This window comes from Struthio camelus, chromosome 10 (genome assembly GCF_040807025.1).
Source record: "Struthio camelus isolate bStrCam1 chromosome 10, bStrCam1.hap1, whole genome shotgun sequence".
NCBI classification, from domain to species: Eukaryota; Metazoa; Chordata; class Aves; order Struthioniformes; family Struthionidae; genus Struthio; species Struthio camelus.
In genome coordinates, this window is record NC_090951.1 from 24,053,553 (window position 1) to 24,078,459 (window position 24,907).

Sequence of the window (24,907 nt, forward strand, 5' to 3'; positions counted from 1 at the left end):
TGGGAGACGCAAAGGCCCAGAGGGGCTCTTGTCAGTGTGTCTAAATACGTGATGGGGGGAGTAAAGAAGACGGAGCCAGACTCTTCTCAGTGGTGCCCAGTGAAAGGAGGCGAGGCAGTGGGCACAAACTGACATACCAGAAATCTCCCTTAAGCACAAGAAAAATCTGTTTTCCTGATCGAACGCTGGCACCAGTTGCCCAGAGAGGCTGTGGTATACCTAACCAGCACCAGCCCTTGCTTTGCGGAGGCCGAAGAGTGCCGCCAGAGCCCTCCTCTTTATTCCTTCCTTCCTTTATCCCTTCCTTCCTTCCTTCAGGGCAGAGCTCAGCACAGCCCCTGCGGCCAGCAATGGTAGCGCAGCGTCCCCATCTGGGACCACCACACTGGTGAGGCCCCCACCCCCGCCCCCGCCATGGCTCTCGCTGCGCCATGGCGTGGGGTGGGGCAGCACCCCAAAACAGCCAGCGCAGCTGCCCTTGGCTGAGGTGGGCAAAGCCTGGCAGGGCCTGGGGGAGGGTGTCGCGGGAGGCCTGGCAGCCTCTTGGTGACGCGGGCTGGGGGGGTGGTCACAGTGGGACATGCCGCATCACAGCCACAGCTCCCCTCCCGCCACGGGGCCCCCGACCCCTCCCTGCCCTTCCCTGCGAGGCCTGGGCAAGCCCAGCTGCTGGGGCTGCTCTCGCCACCGCTCTTCTCTGGAGGAGCTGCTTTGCAGCGCAACGAGAGGGCGAAGGCAGGCCACGCAACACTGCTGGAGCCTGCCTGTGGAAGTGCCGAGGAGGAGAAGTTTCCTCCTCACCCTCCTGCTACAGGGCCTCATTGAGCGTGAGGGGGCGCAAAGATGGAGAACCTGTGGCCAGACGTGTTTCCAACGCTCAGGAATCTCAGCCGCTACGGTAAGGCTTGCAGGAGGTATTTCCTGACTGCTGTAGAGCATATCAGCTAGGAGAAGAGCTATGGAAAGGCTGGGCTCTGTGGGGCAGGGCTGGACAGGGCTAGCGGGTGCCACGAGAGACCAGTCTGCACGTCCCTTGGTGGCCCAGCGGTGAGTTTGGCAGCCGGGACTCCTGCAGGGGAGACACCTGGGGCTGCCCTGAGCCTGGGCGACTCCTGTGGGCACGGCACCGTCCTCTCACTGGTGTGGAAATCTAGTCCCCATTTCCCGAGCGGGCGGGTATGCCTTTCAGGCATGCCCACCTGAAAGGACAGGAGCCTCGCTTAGAAGTGGGCAGAGGTGTCCTCGCAGCTCAGCTCTGCAGCTCCCGCCACGTGGAGCACCTTGCGTGTTTGGAATTGGGGTGGCGGTATGTTTCGTCTCACCTGCACCGGTCACCTCCTTGGTGAGCAGGGTGCTGAATGGTTGTGCGCTTGCTGACTTGGATTTTTCCCTTGCTTTCCAGCGATTGTTACCATTTGGGACAGCGTCTCTGAATACATTCTAGAGCACTTGGCAGAGAACAAGGTGGGTCTTGTGGCTCGGTCCTCCCCTCCTGAAACGCTGACGGTTTGCCTTGTCCTGGCACCCCTGTGCCACGGAGTGCCGTCGCTTCCCTCCCCTGAAAAGAGAAAGCGCGCCCCCGCAGGACACTGTCCTGGACAAATGTGCCACAGAGCAGCTTCTCTGGCACCGGCGGCAACAACGGAAGTCCCGATAAAGCAGAAGAGAGTGCTGGGCACTTTCTGGGCCTTCTCCCTTCTCCAGTGCCAGCATGGAAAAACCAAAGCCTGGCCCCTGTTCCAGGGTTGGTCCCTGCCGTTGGAAACCCCTCCGAGTGTAGGTAGGGGAGGAATGTTGGCTCTGCTGTTGCTTTCCCAAAGAGATTTGGGGGGGGGCGAGCCGAGGAGCAAGAGGAAAGAAAGGTCTGGAGTGTGTGCTTTCCCTAGTGCCCCATCTTGCCCTTTGCATGCTAGGGGTGGGCAGGGCCCAGGGCAGCATCCCCACGCTCGGGCAAGCCCTCGGTCAGTTTTTCGTCTCCAGGCTGCTTATGCTTGTTCCTTCTCTCCCGCTGCTGCTCTCAGGGTGTCAAGGTATTAGGAGTGGGGATATTCTATGTCCTTAAACACTACGAGTGCTCCGTGAACGGTGAGCTTTCGATTGTTCGGAGACCCATGTTCCGTATATCGGAGGTTGTTGCCAAGGAATACCAGGCCAGGTGCGCTCAAGAAGATGTTCCTGGTAAGAAGACACGTTAAAACCTTTGCCTGCCCTTGCGCCGAGCTTGAGGCGCATGCAAACTGCTCTGAAGACATGACTGAATGCCTCCGGCTGGCCTGAGAACAACTTCAGCTTGTTCAAGCTGCAGAGGCCAGCCAGGAGCAACTGCTCAGAAAGGCTCCCTGGGTGTCCTTTCCTGGTAATATGCCTTCAGCCGGGTGCGTGGGAGGGATAGGACGCTGGCCCCAAAAGCGGAGACATTTGCTGACTACGAGGCGGTGGGGGTGGGGGTGGGGGTCGGGGTGGGGGGTAGAAGAACCCTGTGGGCTGCTGTGCCGTCCTTGCACTTTGCTTCTTCCTTGCGTCTACTGACATGGCATAGGCTTAGCCCGAGGGCACTGACTGCGGGCACAGTCACAATGGCCTGGCACCGCGCACTTTCTCATGGGACCTGCACCCGTCTGCCCTACTTGTCCTGCCCTCCGGTAAAGTGGTCCTACCAAATGGTTAGTTTCCCTTTTTTATTCCTGCACTGGCAAAATCACTGCTGCCCCCTGAGCACCTCAGTTTGCAGGCTGCTCTGACTCTTCCCGGAAGGGACTCCATAAACCGCTCCTAGGCGCTGTAGCAGAGGATTCAAGAGCCTGCTCTGAGGCAGCGCTGTCTTGCCAGAAAGTGTTGTCGCCTTGTGATTGGAGCCCGCTGCCCTGCTGCAGAGGTGCCTTTGTTCCTCCTTTGCTGCTGTCTAGGTGACGTAAGAATCGTCCCTCTGAGGTACGAGGATCTACCCGTGTGCGCCCACATGCCTTTTACAACGGTGCAGTGCTGCATACAGGAGACCGTGATGGCGTTCTTTCGGGCCATCTCAAAAAGACAGACCGTGGACTTTGTCTTCAAGGCCATTGGCATTCTCTCCGTACGAGACCAGGAAGTGACCATGAGATTTTACGATGACTTCCTCCTCACCGTGGATGGCACTGGAAAGCTGCTAGCAGCTCTGCTCGGGGTAAGTCGAGCACTTCCCCGTGCTACGCCTACTTCTTCTGGACAGCTGTCAAAGGACGACTGAACCGATCTCTGTTGGCCTGCCAGGACCTTCCCGGCCAGCGGGGCAGCCACGGTCTCCAGCCACGCCAACTCTCTCTAGCGTCCTTCTCCCGTACGCAGTGGTCTGGGCGACAGAGGCGAACGTAGGACGAGCTGCCCCGCGTTAGGCCAAGGCTCTGGCTGGCCCAGCATCCCACTCTCTGTGCTAGAAATGATAATGGCGAGGCTTTTACGGGCTCAAAAGCAGGCAGTTTCTGGGGAAAGAGTCTACAACGCAGGCAGGTATCTGTGGCACTTCGCCTCGCAGAAAGCCATGGTTGAGTGCTGGGCCGTCTGCACTGACCAGCCCTTCCCAGTGTCCCTGGCGTCCCACTGCCATGAACGGCTCTTTTCTGCCCCAGGCCTGCGTTCACGCTCTGCTTGGGATGGTCACCCTGTCCCAGCCTGTCTCCTCATCCCAGCCCAATGCCCTTCCCCAGCTCTCTCGTGTGGCACTCCCGGTTCTTACCCACTGGGCAAAGGCAAAGCAAGGGCTGGGTCTCTCTCGCTCCTCTTCCACGCTATGGATGCAACCACCCAAATCCTTGGAGAGCCTGTGAGGCTAACACCAGGTCCGAGCCAGGTGTTCTCTTTCCAGGAGGGCTCATAGCAAGCCAACCGGCAAAACCTGGCCCGCAGAGACCCTGGCTAATCGAATGCCTTCTCCTGTGCCTGACTTCTCCACTAACAGAGAAGGAGCGTCCTCGTTGACTGTCTTGACTCTTGCCCTTGCGAAACACCTGGCAGTGAGGTCCCTCATTCTCAGCTCTGAGCTGTGCATCTTCTGCTTTCCTAGTTGAGGGCTAGCATTTGGAGAGGAAACTTTGTTTCAGGGTGTCCCGGTGGCAGCATCTGCCCTGAGCACAAGAAAGATTTGCTGCCTCTAGGAGCAAAAGGCAGTCATGTCGCCGGAACGCTCTCACGTACCTCTGTCTCTGTTTCAGGCCCCAGGGACGAGACCCCTGGTGGTTTCAGGAAGAGGAAGTGTGGCTTTTCGCATGGGTCCCGGCAGTGTCTTCGTGTTGCCACAGTACGTTTGTGGAGTAGGTCTCAGCTCCTGCTTGGTGAATAGGAGGAGGGGAGGCGAGATGGTCTCCAGGGGCAGCAAGGAGGCCTGGAGTACACTTTCTCCGCGTTAGGATAGGGAAGCCCTGGCCCAGACTGGTGGGGCCTCTCGTGTGCGCACACGCCGCGGAGGTCTGGCCTGTGCCTCTCCGGTTCCTCAGAATGAGAGTTCTCAAGGATGCTGCGTACTCTGCTTTGGAAAGCTATGGCCTTGGCAGGCCTTCTCAAAGCTCTCTGGCAACGGACTGTGAATGCGAGCGGCAAAGGGAGCGTGGTGCCTTTTCTGCAAGCTGGCCTCTTCTCCTTTCCAGATTTGATTTGACGCTTCCGGCTGAAAAACAAGAGGCGGAATCTCCCTCCCAGGGATCCCTGAAGTGCACTGAAGAAGAAGGGCAGATGGACAGAACAGGTCATGTCACAGCTGACTTGTGAGCGAGAAGGGAGTGTGCATGCGTGCGTGTGTTCCCTTTGTCCTCAGCAGTAGGTGGTTGGAGCCGTGGTCGAGATGCCGTGCCTGGGAGAGTAGACTGCCTCTTTGTGCCTCTATTTACCCCTCGCAGCAAATCTCAAGTGACTCTGGATGGCAGGAGGTCTCAGGGTGGCCCAACAGCAACAAATGCAGCTGGTGCCGCTGAAGGGCAGTTTTGCCCCGGGGCGCTGCGCCCTGGTGGATAGCGCAAGCTCCTCTTTCACTTTAGGACATTTGGCGGCGAGGTGTCTATGCTGGAGGGGAGGGGAGGGGGGGTGGTCTACCTCTCTGACGGATCCCGGGCACGTGAATGTGGGGAGAAAGATTGCCTGGAGATGACTGTCAACAGGCTGCTAACGTGTGCCAAGGACGTCCTAGGGAGCAAGACTTCTTGGAGAGCGTGGCTCCAAGGGGATCAGCCTGTTTGATCCGATGCTGGAGCACATCTGCCTGTCCCAAGTGCTCACAAAGACGCTTGCTGAAGAGCCTTCTCCTTTCCTACTTCCAGGGAGTGCTCCCGTTGCGTGCCTCCTCTCTCAAGAAAGGCCTGTGCCACCCGCGTTATCTGGCGCCGGCCGTAAAAAGCAGAAGGGGCGGAAGAGCAAAGGAAGCAAGTCGTCGGCCAGGTGAGGCTCTTGGAGAAAAGGGCTGAGGGTGCCCTTGTGCTCCTGGAGTTCTTTGAAGGGGTTGCTTCTTCCGTACACTCTGTCAGTGTGACATCTGAAGGGCGGCCAACAAGTCTTTGCATGACTTGGTCTTCCTAGATTGACGGCAAGCCTGTCGCAGGTTTCTGCGAGCCTCTGGTGTCAAGCTTCTCTCTGGTGCCTTTCTTGTTTCCAGGACGGAGACTGAGATGTTGCCTGTGAGACCAGCCTCTTCCCCCAGAGGGTCTCGGAAGGCCGCCAAAGGCCGGGAGGCAAAGGACAGAGCGCGTAACAAGCAGACTGAGGGAAAAGGTAATGTCACAGCTGACTGGTGAGAGAGGTGTGTTTGTTTTCCTTTTGGCCTCCGCAGCACGGGGCTGGAGCCAAGCTGAAAAGGCGATGCCCGGCGGAGTAGGCTGCTTCTCTTGTGCCTCTGTTTACTCATCACGGCAGATCTCAGGGGACTCCTCCTGGAAGGGGCTCTCCGGGCAGTCCTGCAGCACCAACTGCAGCAGCTGCCACTGCTGAGGGGCACTTGGCCCTGGGACTCCATGCCCTGGTGTGTCTTGCAAGCTGCTCCTTAGTTGCAGGAGTCTGTCTGTGCAGCGGCATTTAGGAATTTAGGAAGATCCCTCCGCGCTCTGCGCGGGATCAAAATCCTGCCTTGAGCTGCCAGTGGCGGAGGGGGTCTACCTTTCCCAGGGAAGCAGCACGCTGGAATGTGGGGAGGAAGACCACGTGGAGATGAGTGGCGACAGGCTGCGAAGCTGTGCCAAAACGTGGCTTCCTTGTGGAGGCTGGTAATTGCAGGCCTTGTGCTGTGCATCTCCCTAAGCGTGTCTTTGGGCTGGATGCGCCAGAAGAGCACGTCTGTGCATGTGAGCGCCTTATAGATGTGCAGGAATCTGTTCCCCTTCTCGTGTGGCACTATGCCCTCCAGCCCGCAGCCGCCCCAAAGGAGAGGGTACCATGAGGTCACCAGCACCTCCCAGCCAAGCCCCGCTTTTTAAGCCTATGGGCTAGAGAAAGCAGGAGAACAGCCACAGTACTCCAGGGCAGACGGGTGCCCTGCAGAAGTGAAGAGCTGGACAGGATTCTGTGTCAGCAAGGGCCTAAGACCTGCTCGGGAGCAGAGCTCCGAGGCAATCGGGCTCTTTGATCCAAAGCTGGAGCACAGCTGCCTGTCCTTCTTGTTCAAACGCTCACAGAGATGCTTGCTGAAGAGTCTCCGCCCTTCCTACTTCCAGGGAGTCCTCCTGCTGAGCGCCTCCTTTCTCGAGAAAGGCTTTCTCCGCCCACGCTATCTGGGGCCAGCTCGAAGGGAGGGAAAGAATGGAAAACCCGGGCAAACAAGCCAGCTGCCAGGTGAGGCTCTTGGAGCAAAGCATGCCGGTGACCGTGTGCTTTTGGCATTCTGGGAAGGAGTTGTTTCCGTCGCACACGCCGTCGGTATGAACTCTGAAAGGTTGTCAACTCGTGTCACAACGACCGATGTCGATGCAAGAGGTGTTGCAGCAGCTGAGAAGTTGCAGCAAAGCTGTTCTGCTTTGCTAGACATTTCAAGGGACCTCATTTGGTTGCAGCGTAGATGAGAGCACTTCCCAGAGGACCGTGAAAGTCAGACCATCCTCCCCCACCAACAGAGAGCGGTGTCCGTTTTCCCTGGTTTTTAGGTTGGATTCAATTCACTAGAAGCCTCCCCTTTTCCCATTTCACCCCAAAACAGAGTCTTTCTGACCACCTCACGGCCTTTAGTGCCCCTAGCAGGAGGCGGCTAGCGGGCTCTGCAGGCTCCGGGCGTGGCAAATGGCACTGGTTTTCTCCTCGTGCCATCCAGAGAGGGCCCACACCTGGGCATCCAGAGCTTTCCTTAGGGCCTGTAGGGCCTCATGTGAGTGCTACAGCTGGAGGCGTTCTTCCCTCACTCTTGACGGGATCACAAGGGCTCAAATACACCAAATGCTCCAGCAGCACTGTCTTGTGCTGCAGAGGCTGGCACACCGCTGCTTGTGAGCACAAGATGGAGACCGGTCTCATCCGGGACTCCGATAACCTCACCCGGCTTGTGTGTTTTCAGCCTGCTGCAAACAGTTCGGGAGAGCTCCTCTGAGGTGGACGAGGACAGCAAGCAGCAAGAACCTCGTCAAGCCAGACCTCGGACTGCAATTCCTGTTTGCAGGCAGCCAAACAGGGCAGAACAGGTAAGCCGAGGAGCGGAGTCGTGGAGGTCTCCAAGTCCGAGTGGTACTGCTGCCCCCCAAAGAGCAGGCCAGGTGGCCATGGTCTTTCAAGCTTGCCTGCCCATGCCTGGCAGGGAGAAGCTGCTGCAAAAAGCCAAAGGGGAGGAGCAGCAATGTGCTGTGGTGGGGGCATGGCTAGGTCGCCCCCTCCCTTGAACTTGCGGGGAAGAAGGCCAACCACAGGCGGGGCTGTGCTTGCAAGAGTGTAGCCAGCCGAGTGAAGGACGCCACGAGTCCTCTCTCTTCAGCCCTTGGGAGACCTCACCTGGAGCCAGCCCTAGGTCCAGGGTGGGGCTCGACCATGCAAGAGAGGCTCTGGAATGCTGGAGCAAATCCAGCGGAGGCTCCCAAGCTGGCCAGCGGGCTGGAGAACCTGGTGTCCAAGGGAGAGGTGGAGAGGACTGTGTTTGTTCAGCCCTAGAAGAGAAGGCTCAAGGGTCCACCGCCTTGCTGTCTGCAGCTACCCGGGGGAAAGGCTAGAGGTAACTTAGCCAGCTCTTCTCAGAGGCGCACAGTGACAGGGTGAGAGGCACAAGACGTAGAGTTGCAAAAAGGCAGATTCCGGCTAGCTGTTGGGAGGCGCGTTTCCACCATGAGGGTGGTCAAAGTTTGGAACAGGGCCCAGAGAGGCTGTGGGACTTCTACCCTTGGAGTTATTCAACCCTCAGGTGGACACAGCCCGGGCAGCCTGCTCTAACTGGCCCCGCTTGGAGCGGGGCCTTGGACGAGAGCTCTCCAGAGGTCCCCTCCAACCGACCCCGTTCAGTGGTTCCGTGCTGGGGTCTGACTGGTGGAACCCCACTGGAGCGTTTGATTTCACGGTTGCAGTGCTGAAAAACGGTCATTCCTTGCCCTCATTCACCCTGTCACGAGCGATGTCAGCAAGAGAGAATGGAGCCAGCAAGCAACGGTGGTGAATCCCGGCCAGGGTCCCTGCCTGCGGCAGTGCTTGGCATGGGGGTTTCTGAGGCCAGAGCAGAGCAAGTGTGCGGGAGGACGCACAGGCCCCGCAGTTGCTGGCTTCTCCAGGGCTGAGAGGTGAGAGCGCCTGAGGGAGGTCAGAAGCAGCCTCAAATTTGTCCTCTGGCCCCAATGCAGGCTTGGCGGCATCAGGAAACGCTGCCCGAGGTTCAGCCACACTCACCAGTGCCGTGGCTTGGGAAAGAGGAGAGCGCTGCTGCCTTCCTGCCCCGAGCTGAGGAGAAGAGGAGGAAGCCAGAGAGGCTGCCGCGGCTGCGCAAAGAGTAAGTGCGCGCCAGGCCCAGCCCCGGCCTGGAAAACTGGAGTGGCAGCACCTGTCCGAGGTGTGAGGAAGCCCATCTTGGGAGCCATGGGGCTGGGTATGGCGTCCCCTGATTTCTCCTGGCATGGCAATGACCTGGGCTGGACCCTGGTGCCAGGCAGCCCCAAGCTGCATTGCCACTTGAAGGCTGTGGGTACCACCAGCGGGAGCGTGCGTGCAGGGGCTGGTCGAGGGGAGAGGCAGGAGGGCCTCAGCCAGAAGGGGAGAGGGAACTTTCCCTGCTCTTGCAGGCAGCTTTCTGTACGAGCAAGCCACACCCTGCAACTCTTGGAGACTTACCAAGTGCGTCGGGAAGAGTGGAAGCAGAGGGTAGAGCTGAATCGGCAGCGGAATTCCCAAGAGAAGCACTTCCTCTGGTAAATTTCTCCAGCTGGGGGTGCTGTTTCCCCTTCCCCTGCACTGGCCTTCCCTCCACACCCAGGAGCACCCAAGGGGAGGGGAGGGGAAGGGGGTCCGGGCTTTCCCTGGCACCCCTCGTGGGAGAGCAACAGGCTTTGGAGGCTGTGGCCTGGGAGCAGGCACCCTTCCAGCCCAGGGGCAGGGGCTGGGCACTCAGCGGTGGGCTTTCCCTGTGGGACCAGAAAGTTGTGGCTGCCGACGATGAAAGGATTCCTCCAGCGTTTTGGCTCTCCCTTTTCAAACCGCACGCTCCATCCTTGTCTCCCCAAGGCTCCACACCCGGACACCTTGCCCTGTGGGGATCGAGGCCGGCTTGGTGCAAAGTCCCATCCCCGCCTGACTCCTCCGCAGGCTGATTACCGGCACGTGGCACCTTGTCATGTTCTTGCCTTGGACACTAGGGCCCCTGTCCCGTTCCAGAAAGCATAGAGATGCCAGCAGAAGCAGACCCCAGAAGAACCGCCCTGCCCTAGGCCTGCAGCGTTTCCGCGCCCTTCTCCCTGTGCCTAAAACCAAACGGTTAATGCCCTTTTTAATGCCCTAGCACTGGGCAGCAGATGGCTCTGCGGGATCAAAGGGAGAGATACCAGGACTTGCTGGCTGCGCAGAAGCCATGTGAACATTGCTGGAAAGTCTAGAAGCGTGGTCTTGAGCCATCTTGCTAGCTGCGGAAGCCTGCCTGGGCCTGAAGAGCGACCAATCCCAAGGCACTGCAGCTCCAGGGCCAAGTGGAGGCCTGTCAGCGTGGGAGCTCCCTCGGCTGCTGTCAGCGTTGTCTCCATTGCGGCCATGGAGCTCTTAGCAAAGGGGATGATAAAATCCACCTACAAGGGCCAAAGGAAAAAAAAGTGGCGGGTGCGTGTTCACGGCTGGAGTAACCAGCCTGTGCCTCACAAAGGACAGTGCTGCAGGACAGATGAACAGAAGAGCTGTTAAACCCCCTCCATGTGCTCCTCCACAGTTTTTGTAGCACCGTAACAGAATAACGCCCGTACACAGACCGCAGCATAGAGACACGCGTGCCACAGAGCGGGGGTGCAAGCAAACCACTGCCTCACTCATTCTAAGGACAGCGCGTGTGCACACACACACACACGCACGCACACACGTGCGCCCCTTCTTTCCTTCATTACCCTCCCTAGGACACGCTCAGAGCTCACACCTCTCACTCCCCAAGACCCTCACGCACAGCCAGGACTGCACCGCCAGAGTGCACATGCACCAGCCCAACACATCCCTGACACTGCACACGCATCCGCACACATGCTCACGCTCTCCACACGCACAGAGACGCTGCACAGCGGACACACCCCCTCACACAGCATGGTGGCCAGGACACACGTACACCTGATGGGCCCACAGCCCCAGGGGTGCTATAGGGGCTGGAGCCCTTCTCCGGATTGTATGGGGAAAGGCTAAGGGCAGAGGAGGAGCTGCTGTGGGGTAGAGCGGTGCGGCAACCTGGGAGTGCAGATGCCTGGCTTTTCTCTGCAGCTGCAGTGCTCTCCAGCCAGGCAAACCTGGGATGGGCCATGTTTGTCCCTGGGCCTCCGTCGGCCCTTGGCTGCTCCTTGTGGCAGCCCCCCCAGGGCTGTGCTCATGTCCTGGTGGGCGCACGGTGTCCCCACCACCCACCTCCTGACCGCTGCCTGGAGGTGGACATGCCTCATTTAGACCTTCCTCCTCTCTTGCCGCATGGCTGAGGTTGGGGTTTGTGGGGTTTTTTTAGCGCTTTCTTGAATTAGGTTTTCAAAGCAGCACCTAGTAGCTTCTTGTAAACTGCAGTCAGCTCACGGCTACTTGACAGCCCTGTCAGCCTTTTTCAAATCCTGGGCTCCTTGAAGCCTGTCCATGCGCCTCCTCTGACCCGGGAACACAGCGTTTCCCTGCCCTTCATCAAACACAGGAAGGGGCTTTGTGGATCCTTCCAGAGGAGCGGGTGATGGCGGTGTCCTTTCGGTCTGTTGCTGGGAGAAGCCTCTTCTTCGGTCGTCTTCCTTGTCCCAGTAACGCCTGATGCTCCAAACACTGCACTCTCCCTGCAAGAGCTGCCTCTTACTAAGCACCTGCTTCACTGGCAGACATTCGGCGTAGTAAAGAGGCAAAGGCTTTGGACCGCCTTGCTGCTGCAGGGACCAACAAATTACCACGGAGGTCCAGAAGCTGAGTACTCAGCCAGTACTGTTTTGCCCTGCCTGTGCGCTTAGTTGGCAGCTTTCCCTGGCCATGCAACTCATGAAGTGGTGCTGACCCTGATTTCCAGAAAAGTGCTTGTCAGTTTAAAAGAGAAGAACTGGGGGGAAGAGAAGAACAGTGGGGAGTTGGAAGGGCGACGTTCTGCTGCTTTGGGGGACTGCCCGCTGGCTTTTCTGGTGCGGTGACCCTTCTGTCTCGTCTCGCTCTGAGAGCTCCGCGAGGTCCCTCTTGACCCTCCCTGTGTGGAATAGCTACAAGATGCTGCTGCAGAGACTACTGGACTCTGACAGCCAGGCAGGGGTTAGGCCAGAGCCCAGATGCCCTCGGGAGCAGAGCGCAAAGCCAGAAGCCCGTTGGCTCCCCCACGAGATGTGGTTTGGGACCAGTGTTCCCTGCTGCTGCTCTCCGTGTCCTTCTTGGCTGCCTTAGCCCCTCTCCAGCCTCCACTCCCATTGGCCCAGCATGGCTTTGGCTGCTCTGGGTCTGCCCTTACTCACGGTCCCTGTGGCAGTCGGGTGTCCTTCTTCTGCCTCCCCTCGCCCCCTCCCCCGGCTGTCTTCACTACAGGGGCTTTCTGATGCACTCAATGGCCTCACAGGGCTGCCACAGCAGCGACCGCACTGTCCCAGCCCTGGGTCGCCTGTGGCCTCCCTTTTCCTGCCTCTAGCCAGCTAAACCCTGCCGAGGGGCACTTTGCCCTGGCACTCCGTGCCCTGGTGAATGTTGCAAGCCTGGCACGCAATGGCTGCTCCTTGCTGGACGAGACAAAGAGGAAAGCACTTGAGGTGCCCGGTTAATGCTGAAGAGCCATGGTGATCGCAGGCAACAATGGTTGCTCGTGGGCTCCAGTCCGCCTCTCCAAGCGTGCTCCAGTGGCGCAATGGGCCAGCGCACAGTACTTATACAGCAGTGCTAAGCGGAGGGATGCTGAGGGTGTGCGTTCAAGCCTCACCTGGAGCATGGGCTTTTGATCATGCAGTGCCTCCTCTTCCCTTGGGCGGTGCAGCTTTCCAGCAGTGACATCTGTCTCAAGCCAGACATCCCGGGACCTGCCAATACAGACACCTTGGAACACCAGAAGCGCTCGGGGCCGTTCCAGGCTTGACCTGGGCTCTGCCCGCATAGCACTCGGTTTGGGGCCCCGGAGGCAGAGCTGGGCTCTCCTCCCTTCTCTTCCGCAGAGGATCCAGACCCCACTCAGGGCGCAGATGCTAACATTTTCCTTTGCTCTTCAGCATTTGCCCTCCAGGCGGACACTCTCCCAGCACCAGCTGCCCAGCCTCACTGTGGCAGATCCTTCCTAGCCAGCCTTTCCCCCTGCAGCCAGGCCAGGAGGAAGCACTCCTGGCTCTCTACACGCGAGCACTGCGGTGGAGCTGCAGGCAAAAGCTGCTGCCTCACAGCGCCTCTCACTCTGCAGCAGGCAAGGGAGAAAGGCAGCTCTGCCTTTCCAGGGAGGGTTTCTTTCCCACAGCCAGCTTACAGCTTGGCCGGAACAGGACTTAAGACTTCCAGCATGGTGGCATAACCTCAGAAAAGTCACACGCTCCCCCTGAAGAAAAAAAAAAGCGACTTCTTTCTCCCAGGGAAGAGCTACTTGTGTGGGGGGTCTCTATGGCGTGGGATGGCAGTTGCGGGTGGGCTGGGGCTGCAGGCAGTTTGTGTGTGGAGCTGAGAGTGCCCTGACTGCAACACGGAGAGCAAGGGCAAGGGAAAGGAAAGGTGAAAAGCTGGGCACTTTCCAGGCAGAGTCTCTCAGTTCTCAAGCTTGGCCTGGAGAACGGAGACGCTTGACTGCTTTCCCAGAAGCAGGGGTAGCTGTCACGGCAGCCCCCCAGCAGAAGACACTGCACGATCACTAGAAACCAGGAAATCATTTTAGGCACGAGCCCACTGAATGTTTGGAACAGAGAGCACAGAAGAGCTTCCTAGGCCATGGCATCTTTGGAAACAAACCCGTTGGCCCACCCTTGCAGGTGCTTCCCGTGTCTTTTCCAACTCTCCTTTTCACCCGGCAGGCTTTGCAAAACCATTGCTGTGACTCGGATTCGAACCGAGGTTGCTGCGGCCACAACGCAGAGTACTAACCACTATACGATCACAGCTGCCCATGTGATTGCCTTTCCTCCTCGGAAAGGGAGGGATTGCCTTCCCTCCTGCCTCCTGCCCTCCTGCCTTCTGCCCTCCTGCGGAGCAGCCAGAGCTGTCAGGTGACGGCAGGCTAGCAGGGAGAAGTCAGAAAATGCGAGTCTGTGTCCTTGCAGAGCAGCACCCGAACAGCGCAAGCCCTCACTCTCTAGATTCACCTTTTCAGAAGTCTCAGTTCTTGGGGATGGCAAAGAACTGGACTGAAGGAAGTTACGGGGCATGTCCAGGGGCTGGCGATGAGGAAAGGACAACTCTGCAAAGAGCGGCCCCGTGTAGCCAGCTGGACAGAGGGTGGTGTAGGGGGGAAGGCAGGTGCATAGCACAGGGGATAGGAACTGCTCCGTGCCCAGCCCTGGCTCTTTCTGCTCAAGTGTCCCTTCCACCACGCACCCTGGGGTGCAGTGTGAGCCTGTGGGCGCACCTCCACAAAGAGCGACGGTCCTTTCCCCACTTGCTCTGCTCCTGCTGCTGGGCGAGGTCCTGGCGAGAGGTCGCATCTGCAGGAGTGCTGCGCTGGGTGGCGGAGGTGGCTCAGCAGAAGGGAGCTGCTCCTCGCCTGAGCTACGTTGCAGCCATGCCCGGCCCTGGCCGCCATGCACCTCGCTGACCCTGCCCTTCCCTGGCTGACCGGGCTCCAGAGCTTGGCCTCAGACCCGTCTCAGCACTTTGGACTTGGCTGGCAACCACTGCTCTGTGCCTGGCCCTCGTTCCTGACACTCAACCAGCTCTCCCTTCTTGCTCGGGTGCTGAGGGCCTGTGCCCTGCCAGGGAGGTCCCTGCCTCACTGGCCTTGCTATGTCCCTCGCAGCCTGCTTGCCTGCCCTCGGAAAGCAGCCCGCTCCCACTGCTGGCTGCCACCTGCAGCAAGAGCGTGCTCACGTTTCGCACTGTGCTGCAAGGACAGCCGGAAGGGGCATCGGTCCCCTGGCGAGAGGCAATCCAGACTTCCCCCAGCCCAACCCATGCACCAGGACAGGAGTGTTGCAGTCTGGTGGGTATAGGTGAGTGGTGCAAGGAGCTGGATTTTGGCTCCGGTTTCTTGGAGAGGTGGGTTTGAAGCCCGTGCTGTCGGGCTTTGTTGTCTCAGGCTGCTGTGATTTGTGCCCAGCTGTGATTTTCTGCTCAGGGACTTTCCACGGCAGCGGGTCCCTGCCGGCAAGCCCACGTGTGCCGCCAAAAGGAGGCCGTCCCTGGGTGGGCTCGAACCACCAGCCTCTCGGTTAACAGCCGAGCGCGCTCGCCCATTGCGCCACAGAGACCCCCCCCGACCAAGGGCTGTCTCAGTGATGCGCCCGTCTGTGCCATGACACACCTCGGTGCTGAGGGACTGGCAATGCCCCTGATCTTGGGCCATGTCCTTGGAGGGCACGTGCACGCACCACGCGGTGGAGGCGGCTTGAGGAGAGGCCTTTTCTCAGTCTCTTCCAGCATCGCTTTCCCACACGCTGTGCGTCAAGAGAGAGCTGGTGGGTGCAGCTCTCTCCCGTGCCCGCCCGCCTGCTCTGCTCCTGGTGCTGGAGGCAGGACAGTAGCCACGCGCACAGCACTGCTGACCTGGCTGAGGTGGACTCAGGGCAAGGGATTTGCTCCGCTCCCTCTGGCCACCCCTGCCCAGAGCAAGGTGTAGCAGTGGTGCCAGCAGCTGGAGGCTCCTCTCCTGGATGGGCCCTGAGCACCTGGGGTCCACTGCCCATAGGTGCTGAGTGGTGTCTAGGCTTCCTGTGAGCCCCAGCACCATCGGACCCTGTCAGCGCCCTCCGGACCGTTTCTCAGAGACTTCCGGAATAAGAAGAGCTTGGCGCAGGGGTTGCTTCAGAGCAGGCATTTGAGTGAGGCACACGGTGGTTTCCTCTCTGCGTGGGCATCGACTGACCCTGGCAGAGGACAGACTCCCCTCCCAGGGAGCCAGCTGCTCTATGAGCGCAGCAATGTGTGAGCCCTCTTGGCTTGACATGGAAAGACGGGCAGTTTTGTCCCGCAGAGGCACACTTCTGAGAGCTGCAGCTGAATTTAATGCAGGAGGGTGTTTTTGCCAAGCTGTTAGGAGCTATGAAGCTGGACTGGTTGTGTCCTCCTGGCAGCGTGTCGTGACTAGAGCCGGGGCCATCTCAGTAGCACAAAAGGGCATTAGACCGTGCAGAAAGGGCCCCCAGGGCCCCCTTGCCTCAACCACGCTGCCAATAGCTCACGGCGCAAACCTGTGTCCAGCGGTGACCAGCCTCCCCGCCGACCGCCACCTTGCACTCCCTGGGCCTTCCCGCTGCAGGGTGCCCGCTGCCCAGAGGCTCTGGTTGAGGGCCTCGTTCTCAGAAAGAAGGAGGAATGCCTGCAGAGTTGCCTGGGAAGGCTCGGGCTGCCATGGCAATTTGTCTTCCTGACCGGCTGTGGGGGGCTGTGGTTGGAGGGGTTGGTCCCCTGCAGGGCAGGGCTGGTGCCCACCGGTGGGTGCACAGGCAGGCTGGGCCTCTCCTCCCTGGTGGTCTAGTGGTCAGGATTCGGCACTCTCACTGCCGCGGCCTGGGTTCGATTCCCAGCCAGGGAAAGGGTTAGGGTTAGGGCTAACCCTATTGCCACAGCAAGCGAGGCCTTTCACCTGGGGGGGGGGGGGCAGCGTGGAAGGAAGGGGACCCTATCAGACGCACAGGAGCTCTGAGCAGGCACGAGGAACAGGGCGTTTCCTCTGTTGCAACAACAGCCATCCTGGGCTTGCCTGTGCAGCCAGCTCCAGAGCAGCCCTGTCTTCTGCCAAATCCCCTTGCAGAATACCCTTTCCTTAGGGCTCCTGGGAGGCGCTGGGTGACAGAGAAAAGGTCTCTGGGTCTGCGGGACGTGACTCACCTGCCGCAGGAGCTGCCTTGTCTTTCAGTCCTAAGATCCCTGCACTACCCAGTCCCACAGAGGCAGGAGCAGGCGACTCTGCAGTGAAGCTTTGCTCTGCACATGCCAATGAGAGACCCTTCCCATGCTTCCTGGTGCAGACGGGGCCAGAAGGCCCAGGGAGGAGCTGAAATGGGCTCCTGGGCCCATGGGCAGGGTGTGTGGAGCATTGCTGGTCAGGGCCACTGAGGCCCTCAGGGCCCTGACAGCACCCAGGTGTCGCGTCCTGCTGCTACGCCACAGGGGACTCGCAATAACAACCAGTGCTTAGGCCCTGCTGATAGTCGCAGCCTGAGCCAGCCCTTGGTTCTGTTACGTCCTGGACAACTCCGGTCACTTTGAAAAAAGCCCTGGAAACAAGCCCACCTGCCCCCCACACTCAGCCATGGCACAGGTGTTCCTCAGTGCAGCGAGATGTTGGTGCACAAGGGGTGGCGCTTAACGCTCCCAGACCCGATTTTGCATTCGCACGGCCTTTGGCACGGTTTGGAGACGGTCCTGGCGGACTCTTGGACAGTGCCCGGGGGGAAAGGAAGTAGCCGTTGCTGAGAGCACAGCTCACCGAGGCAGCACACAGGTGCAGCAGTTTGAGCCAAAGGAGGCTGTGACCTCTCGCAAGCTCTAACAGGCTCCAGCGAGCTCTTGTCAGCCATTCCTGAGCACAGGGTGCTTGGAGCTCTAGTTCCACCTAGAGTCGTGATGAGGGAGGGTCAAGCAGCCCTGGCTCTTTCTGCTCAAGTGTCCCTTCCACCACGCACCCTGGGGTGCAGTGTGAGCCTGTGGGCGCACCTCCACAAAGAGCGACGGTCCTTTCCCCACTTGCTCTGCTCCTGCTGCTGGGCGAGGTCCTGGCGAGAGGTTGCATCTGCAGGAGTGCTGCGCTGGGTGGCGGAGGTGGCTCAGCAGAAGGGAGCTGCTCCTCGCCTGAGCTACGTTGCAGCCATGCCCGGCCCTGGCCGCCATGCACCTCGCTGACCCTGCCCTTCCCTGGCTGACCGGGCTCCAGAGCTTGGCCTCAGACCCGTCTCAGCACTTTGGACTTGGCTGGCAACCACTGCTCTGTGCCTGGCCCTCGTTCCTGACACTCAACCAGCTCTCCCTTCTTGCTCGGGTGCTGAGGGCCTGTGCCCTGCCAGGGAGGTCCCTGCCTCACTGGCCTTGCTATGTCCCTCGCAGCCTGCTTGCCTGCCCTCGGAAAGCAGCCCGCTCCCACTGCTGGCTGCCACCTGCAGCAAGAGCGTGCTCACGTTTCGCACTGTGCTGCAAGGACAGCCGGAAGGGGCATCGGTCCCCTGGCGAGAGGCAATCCAGACTTCCCCCAGCCCAACCCATGCACCAGGACAGGAGTGTTGCAGTCTGGTGGGTATAGGTGAGTGGTGCAAGGAGCTGGATTTTGGCTCCGGTTTCTTGGAGAGGTGGGTTTGAAGCCCGTGCTGTCGGGCTTTGTTGTCTCAGGCTGCTGTGATTTGTGCCCAGCTGTGATTTTCTGCTCAGGGACTTTCCACGGCAGCGGGTCCCTGCCGGCAAGCCTACGTGTGCCGCCAAAAGGAGGCCGTCCCTGGGTGGGCTCGAACCACCAGCCTCTCGGTTAACAGCCGAGCGCGCTCACCCATTGCGCCACAGAGACCCCCCCCGACCAAGGGCTGTCTCAGTGATGCGCCCGTCTGTGCCATGACACACCTCGGTGCTGAGGGACTGGCAATGCCCCTGATCTTGGGCCATGTCCTTGGAGGGCACGTGCACGCACCACGCGGTGGAGGCGGCTTGAGGAGAGGCCTTTTCTCAGTCTCTTCCAGCATCGCTTTCCCACACGCTGTGCGTCAAGAGAGAGCTGGTGGGTGCAGCTCTCTCCCGTGCCCGCCCGCCTGCTCTGCTCCTGGTGCTGGAGGCAGGACAGTAGCCACGCGCACAGCACTGCTGACCTGGCTGAGGTGGACTCAGGGCAAGGGATTTGCTCCGCTCCCTCTGGCCACCCCTGCCCAGAGCAAGGTGTAGCAGTGGTGCCAGCAGCTGGAGGCTCCTCTCCTGGATGGGCCCTGAGCACCTGGGGTCCACTGCCCATAGGTGCTGAGTGGTGTCTAGGCTTCCTGTGAGCCCCAGCACCATCGGACCCTGTCAGCGCCCTCCGGACCGTTTCTCAGAGACTTCCGGAATAAGAAGAGCTTGGCGCAGGGGTTGCTTCAGAGCAGGCATTTGAGTGAGGCACACGGTGGTTTCCTCTCTGCGTGGGCATCGACTGACCCTGGCAGAGGACAGACTCCCCTCCCAGGGAGCCAGCTGCTCTATGAGCGCAGCAATGTGTGAGCCCTCTTGGCTTGACATGGAAAGACGGGCAGTTTTGTCCCGCAGAGGCACACTTCTGAGAGCTGCAGCTGAATTTAATGCAGGAGGGTGTTTTTGCCAAGCTGTTAGGAGCTATGAAGCTGGACTGGTTGTGTCCTCCTGGCAGCGTGTCGTGACTAGAGCCGGGGCCATCTCAGTAGCACAAAAGGGCATTAGACCGTGCAGAAAGGGCCCCCAGGGCCCCCTTGCCTCAACCACGCTGCCAATAGCTCACGGCGCAAACCTGTGTCCAGCGGTGACCAGCCTCCCCGCCGACCGCCACCTTGCACTCCCTGGGCCTTCCCGCTGCAGGGTGCCTGCTGCCCAGAGGCTCTGGTTGAGGGCCTCGTTCTCAGAAAGAAGGAGGAATGCCTGCAGAGTTGCCTGGGAAGGCTCGGGCTGCCATGGCAATTTGTCTTCCTGACCGGCTGTGGGGGGCTGTGGTTGGAGGGGTTGGTCCCCTGCAGGGCAGGGCTGGTGCCCACCGGTGGGTGCACAGGCAGGCTGGGCCTCTCCTCCCTGGTGGTCTAGTGGTCAGGATTCGGCACTCTCACTGCCGCGGCCTGGGTTCGATTCCCAGCCAGGGAAAGGGTTAGGGTTAGGGCTAACCCTATTGCCACAGCAAGCGAGGCCTTTCACCTGGGGGGGGGGGCAGCGTGGAAGGAAGGGGACCCTATCAGACGCACAGGAGCTCTGAGCAGGCACGAGGAACAGGGCGTTTCCTCTGTTGCAACAACAGCCATCCTGGGCTTGCCTGTGCAGCCAGCTCCAGAGCAGCCCTGTCTTCTGCCAAATCCCCTTGCAGAATACCCTTTCCTTAGGGCTCCTGGGAGGCGCTGGGTGACAGAGAAAAGGTCTCTGGGTCTGCGGGACGTGACTCACCTGCCGCAGGAGCTGCCTTGTCTTTCAGTCCTAAGATCCCTGCACTACCCAGTCCCACAGAGGCAGGAGCAGGCGACTCTGCAGTGAAGCTTTGCTCTGCACATGCCAATGAGAGACCCTTCCCATGCTTCCTGGTGCAGACGGGGCCAGAAGGCCCAGGGAGGAGCTGAAATGGGCTCCTGGGCCCATGGGCAGGGTGTGTGGAGCATTGCTGGTCAGGGCCACTGAGGCCCTCAGGGCCCTGACAGCACCCAGGTGTCGCGTCCTGCTGCTACGCCACAGGGGACTCGCAATAACAACCAGTGCTTAGGCCCTGCTGATAGTCGCAGCCTGAGCCAGCCCTTGGTTCTGTTACGTCCTGGACAACTCCGGTCACTTTGAAAAAAGCCCTGGAAACAAGCCCACCTGCCCCCCACACTCAGCCATGGCACAGGTGTTCCTCAGTGCAGCGAGATGTTGGTGCACAAGGGGTGGCGCTTAACGCTCCCAGACCCGATTTTGCATTCGCACGGCCTTTGGCACGGTTTGGAGACGGTCCTGGCGGACTCTTGGACAGTGCCCGGGGGGAAAGGAAGTAGCCGTTGCTGAGAGCACAGCTCACCGAGGCAGCACACAGGTGCAGCAGTTTGAGCCAAAGGAGGCTGTGACCTCTCGCAAGCTCTAACAGGCTCCAGCGAGCTCTTGTCAGCCATTCCTGAGCACAGGGTGCTTGGAGCTCTAGTTCCACCTAGAGTCGTGATGAGGGAGGGTCAAGCAGCCGTCCAGCAGGTGCCAGCGAGAGACCTGTACCACAAGCGCTGGGCCCAGTACAAGAAAGACATGGCCATGCTGGAGCGAGTCCAGCAAAAGGCCTCGGAGAGGCTTGAGGGATTGAAGCATCCGTCACACGAGCAGAGGCTGAGAGAGCTGGGATTGTTTAGGTGGGAGACGCAAAGGCCCAGAGGGGCTCTTGTCAGTGTGTCTAAATACGTGATGGGGGGAGTAAAGAAGACGGAGCCAGACTCTTCTCAGTGGTGCCCAGTGAAAGGAGGCGAGGCAGTGGGCACAAACTGACATACCAGAAATCTCCCTTAAGCACAAGAAAAATCTGTTTTCCTGATCGAACGCTGGCACCAGTTGCCCAGAGAGGCTGTGGTATACCTAACCAGCACAAGCCCTTGCTTTGCGGAGGCCGAAGAGTGCCGCCAGAGCCCTCCTCTTTATTCCTTCCTTCCTTTATCCCTTCCTTCCTTCCTTCAGGGCAGAGCTCAGCACAGCCCCTGCGGCCAGCAATGGTAGCGCAGCGTCCCCATCTGGGACCACCACACTGGTGAGGCCCCCACCCCCGCCCCTGCCATGGCTCTCGCTGCGCCATGGCGTGGGGTGGGGCAGCACCCCAAAACAGCCAGCGCAGCTGCCCTTGGCTGAGGTGGGCAAAGCCTGGCAGGGCCTGGGGGAGGGTGTCGCGGGAGGCCTGGCAGCCTCTTGGTGACGCGGGCTGGGGGGGTGGTCACAGTGGGACATGCCGCATCACAGCCACAGCTCCCCTCCCGCCACGGGGCCCCCGACCCCTCCCTGCCCTTCCCTGCGAGGCCTGGGCAAGCCCAGCTGCTGGGGCTGCTCTCGCCACCGCTCTTCTCTGGAGGAGCTGCTTTGCAGCGCAACGAGAGGGCGAAGGCAGGCCACGCAACACTGCTGGAGCCTGCCTGTGGAAGTGCCGAGGAGGAGAAGTTTCCTCCTCACCCTCCTGCTACAGGGCCTCATTGAGCGTGAGGGGGCGCAAAGATGGAGAACCTGTGGCCAGACGTGTTTCCAACGCTCAGGAATCTCAGCCGCTACGGTAAGGCTTGCAGGAGGTATTTCCTGACTGCTGTAGAGCATATCAGCTAGGAGAAGAGCTATGGAAAGGCTGGGCTCTGTGGGGCAGGGCTGGACAGGGCTAGCGGGTGCCACGAGAGACCAGTCTGCACGTCCCTTGGTGGCCCAGCGGTGAGTTTGGCAGCCGGGACTCCTGCAGGGGAGACACCTGGGGCTGCCCTGAGCCTGGGCGACTCCTGTGGGCACGGCACCGTCCTCTCACTGGTGTGGAAATCTAGTCCCCGTTTCCCGAGCGGGCGGGTATGCCTTTCAGGCATGCCCACCTGAAAGGACAGGAGCCTCGCTTAGAAGTGGGCAGAGGTGTCCTCGCAGCTCAGCTCTGCAGCTCCCGCCACGTGGAGCACCTTGCGTGTTTGGAATTGGGGTGGCGGTATGTTTCGTCTCACCTGCACCGGTCACCTCCTTGGTGAGCAGGGTGCTGAATGGTTGTGCGCTTGCTGACTTGGATTTTTCCCTTGCTTTCCAGAGATTGTTACCATTTGGGACAGCGTCTCTGAATACATTCTAGAGCACTTGGCAGAGAACAAGGTGGGTCTTGTGGCTCGGTCCTCCCCTCCTGAAACGCTGACGGTTTGCCTTGTCCTGGCACCCCTGTGCCACGGAGTGCCGTCGCTTCCCTCCCCTGAAAAGAGAAAGCGCGCCCCTGCAGGACACTGTCCTGGACAAATGTGCCACAGAGCAGCTTCTCTGGCACCGGCGGCAACAACGGAAGTCCCGATAAAGCAGAAGAGAGTGCTGGGCACTTTCTGGGCCTTCTCCCTTCTCCAGTGCCAGCATGGAAAAACCAAAGCCTGGCCCCTGTTCCAGGGTTGGTCCCTGCCGTTGGAAACCCCTCCGAGTGTAGGTAGGGGAGGAATGTTGGCTCTGCTGTTGCTTTCCCAAAGAGATTTGGGGGGGGGCGAGCCGAGGAGCAAGAGGAAAGAAAGGTCTGGAGTGTGTGCTTTCCCTAGTGCCCCATCTTGCCCTTTGCATGCTAGGGGTGGGCAGGGCCCAGGGCAGCATCCCCACGCTCGGGCAAGCCCTCGGTCAGTTTTTCGTCTCCAGGCTGCTTATGCTTGCTCCTTCTCTCCCGCTGCTGCTCTCAGGGTGTCAAGGTATTAGGAGTGGGGATATTCTATGTCCTTAAACACTACGAGTGCTCCGTGAACGGTGAGCTTTCGATTGTTCGGAGACCCATGTTCCGTATATCGGAGGTTGTTGCCAAGGAATACCAGGCCAGGTGCGCTCAAGAAGATGTTCCTGGTAAGAAGACACGTTAAAACCTTTGCCTGCCCTTGCGCCGAGCTTGAGGCGCATGCAAACTGCTCTGAAGACATGACTGAATGCCTCCGGCTGGCCTGAGAACAACTTCAGCTTGTTCAAGCTGCAGAGGCCAGCCAGGAGCAACTGCTCAGAAAGGCTCCCTGGGTGTCCTTTCCTGGTAATATGCCTTCAGCCGGGTGCGTGGGAGGGATAGGACGCTGGCCCCAAAAGCGGAGACATTTGCTGACTACGAGGCGGTGGGGGTGGGGGTGGGGGTCGGGGTGGGGGGTAGAAGAACCCTGTGGGCTGCTGTGCCGTCCTTGCACTTTGCTTCTTCCTTGCGTCTACTGACATGGCATAGGCTTAGCCCGAGGGCACTGACTGCGGGCACAGTCACAATGGCCTGGCACCGCGCACTTTCTCATGGGACCTGCACCCGTCTGCCCTACTTGTCCTGCCCTCCGGTAAAGTGGTCCTACCAAATGGTTAGTTTCCCTTTTTTATTCCTGCACTGGCAAAATCACTGCTGCCCCCTGAGCACCTCAGTTTGCAGGCTGCTCTGACTCTTCCCGGAAGGGACTCCATAAACCGCTCCTAGGCGCTGTAGCAGAGGATTCAAGAGCCTGCTCTGAGGCAGCGCTGTCTTGCCAGAAAGTGTTGTCGCCTTGTGATTGGAGCCCGCTGCCCTGCTGCAGAGGTGCCTTTGTTCCTCCTTTGCTGCTGTCTAGGTGACGTAAGAATCGTCCCTCTGAGGTACGAGGATCTACCCGTGTGTGCCCACATGCCTTTTACAACGGTGCAGTGCTGCATACAGGAGACCGTGATGGCGTTCTTTCGGGCCATCTCAAAAAGACAGACCGTGGACTTTGTCTTCAAGGCCATTGGCATTCTCTCCGTACGAGACCAGGAAGTGACCATGAGATTTTACGATGACTTCCTCCTCACCGTGGATGGCACTGGAAAGCTGCTAGCAGCTCTGCTCGGGGTAAGTCGAGCACTTCCCCGTGCTACGCCTACTTCTTCTGGACAGCTGTCAAAGGACGACTGAACCGATCTCTGTTGGCCTGCCAGGACCTTCCCGGCCAGCGGGGCAGCCACGGTCTCCAGCCACGCCAACTCTCTCTAGCGTCCTTCTCCCGTACGCAGTGGTCTGGGCGACAGAGGCGAACGTAGGACGAGCTGCCCCGCGTTAGGCCAAGGCTCTGGCTGGCCCAGCATCCCACTCTCTGTGCTAGAAATGATAATGGCGAGGCTTTTACGGGCTCAAAAGCAGGCAGTTTCTGGGGAAAGAGTCTACAACGCAGGCAGGTATCTGTGGCACTTCGCCTCGCAGAAAGCCATGGTTGAGTGCTGGGCCGTCTGCACTGACCAGCCCTTCCCAGTGTCCCTGGCGTCCCACTGCCATGAACGGCTCTTTTCTGCCCCAGGCCTGCGTTCACGCTCTGCTTGGGATGGTCACCCTGTCCCAGCCTGTCTCCTCATCCCAGCCCAATGCCCTTCCCCAGCTCTCTCGTGTGGCACTCCCGGTTCTTACCCACTGGGCAAAGGCAAAGCAAGGGCTGGGTCTCTCTCGCTCCTCTTCCACGCTATGGATGCAACCACCCAAATCCTTGGAGAGCCTGTGAGGCTAACACCAGGTCCGAGCCAGGTGTTCTCTTTCCAGGAGGGCTCATAGCAAGCCAACTGGCAAAACCTGGCCCGCAGAGACCCTGGCTAATCGAATGCCTTCTCCTGTGCCTGATTTCTCCACTAACAGAGAAGGAGCGTCCTCGTTGACTGTCTTGACTCTTGCCCTTGCGAAACACCTGGCAGTGAGGTCCCTCATTCTCAGCTCTGAGCTGTGCATCTTCTGCTTTCCTAGTTGAGGGCTAGCATTTGGAGAGGAAACTTTGTTTCAGGGTGTCCCGGTGGCAGCATCTGCCCTGAGCACAAGAAAGATTTGCTGCCTCTAGGAGCAAAAGGCAGTCATGTCGCCGGAACGCTCTCACGTACCTCTGTCTCTGTTTCAGGCCCCAGGGAC

At 59.6% G+C, this 24,907-nt stretch overlaps 3 non-coding genes across 3 annotated transcripts; all 3 read right to left on the minus strand.

Moving 5' to 3' along the window:
• Window positions 1–13,592: 13,592 nt before the first annotated feature.
• TRNAH-GUG (transfer RNA histidin (anticodon GUG)) lies at window positions 13,593–13,664 on the minus strand. The gene has a single exon. It is a non-coding gene; the product is annotated as a tRNA-His (tRNA).
• Window positions 13,665–14,892: 1,228 nt separating this feature from the next.
• On the minus strand, window positions 14,893–14,966 carry TRNAN-GUU (transfer RNA asparagine (anticodon GUU)). The gene has a single exon. It is a non-coding gene; the product is annotated as a tRNA-Asn (tRNA).
• A 3,171-nt stretch (window positions 14,967–18,137) lies between these two features.
• On the minus strand, window positions 18,138–18,211 carry TRNAN-GUU (transfer RNA asparagine (anticodon GUU)). The gene has a single exon. It is a non-coding gene; the product is annotated as a tRNA-Asn (tRNA).
• Window positions 18,212–24,907: the final 6,696 nt, after the last annotated feature.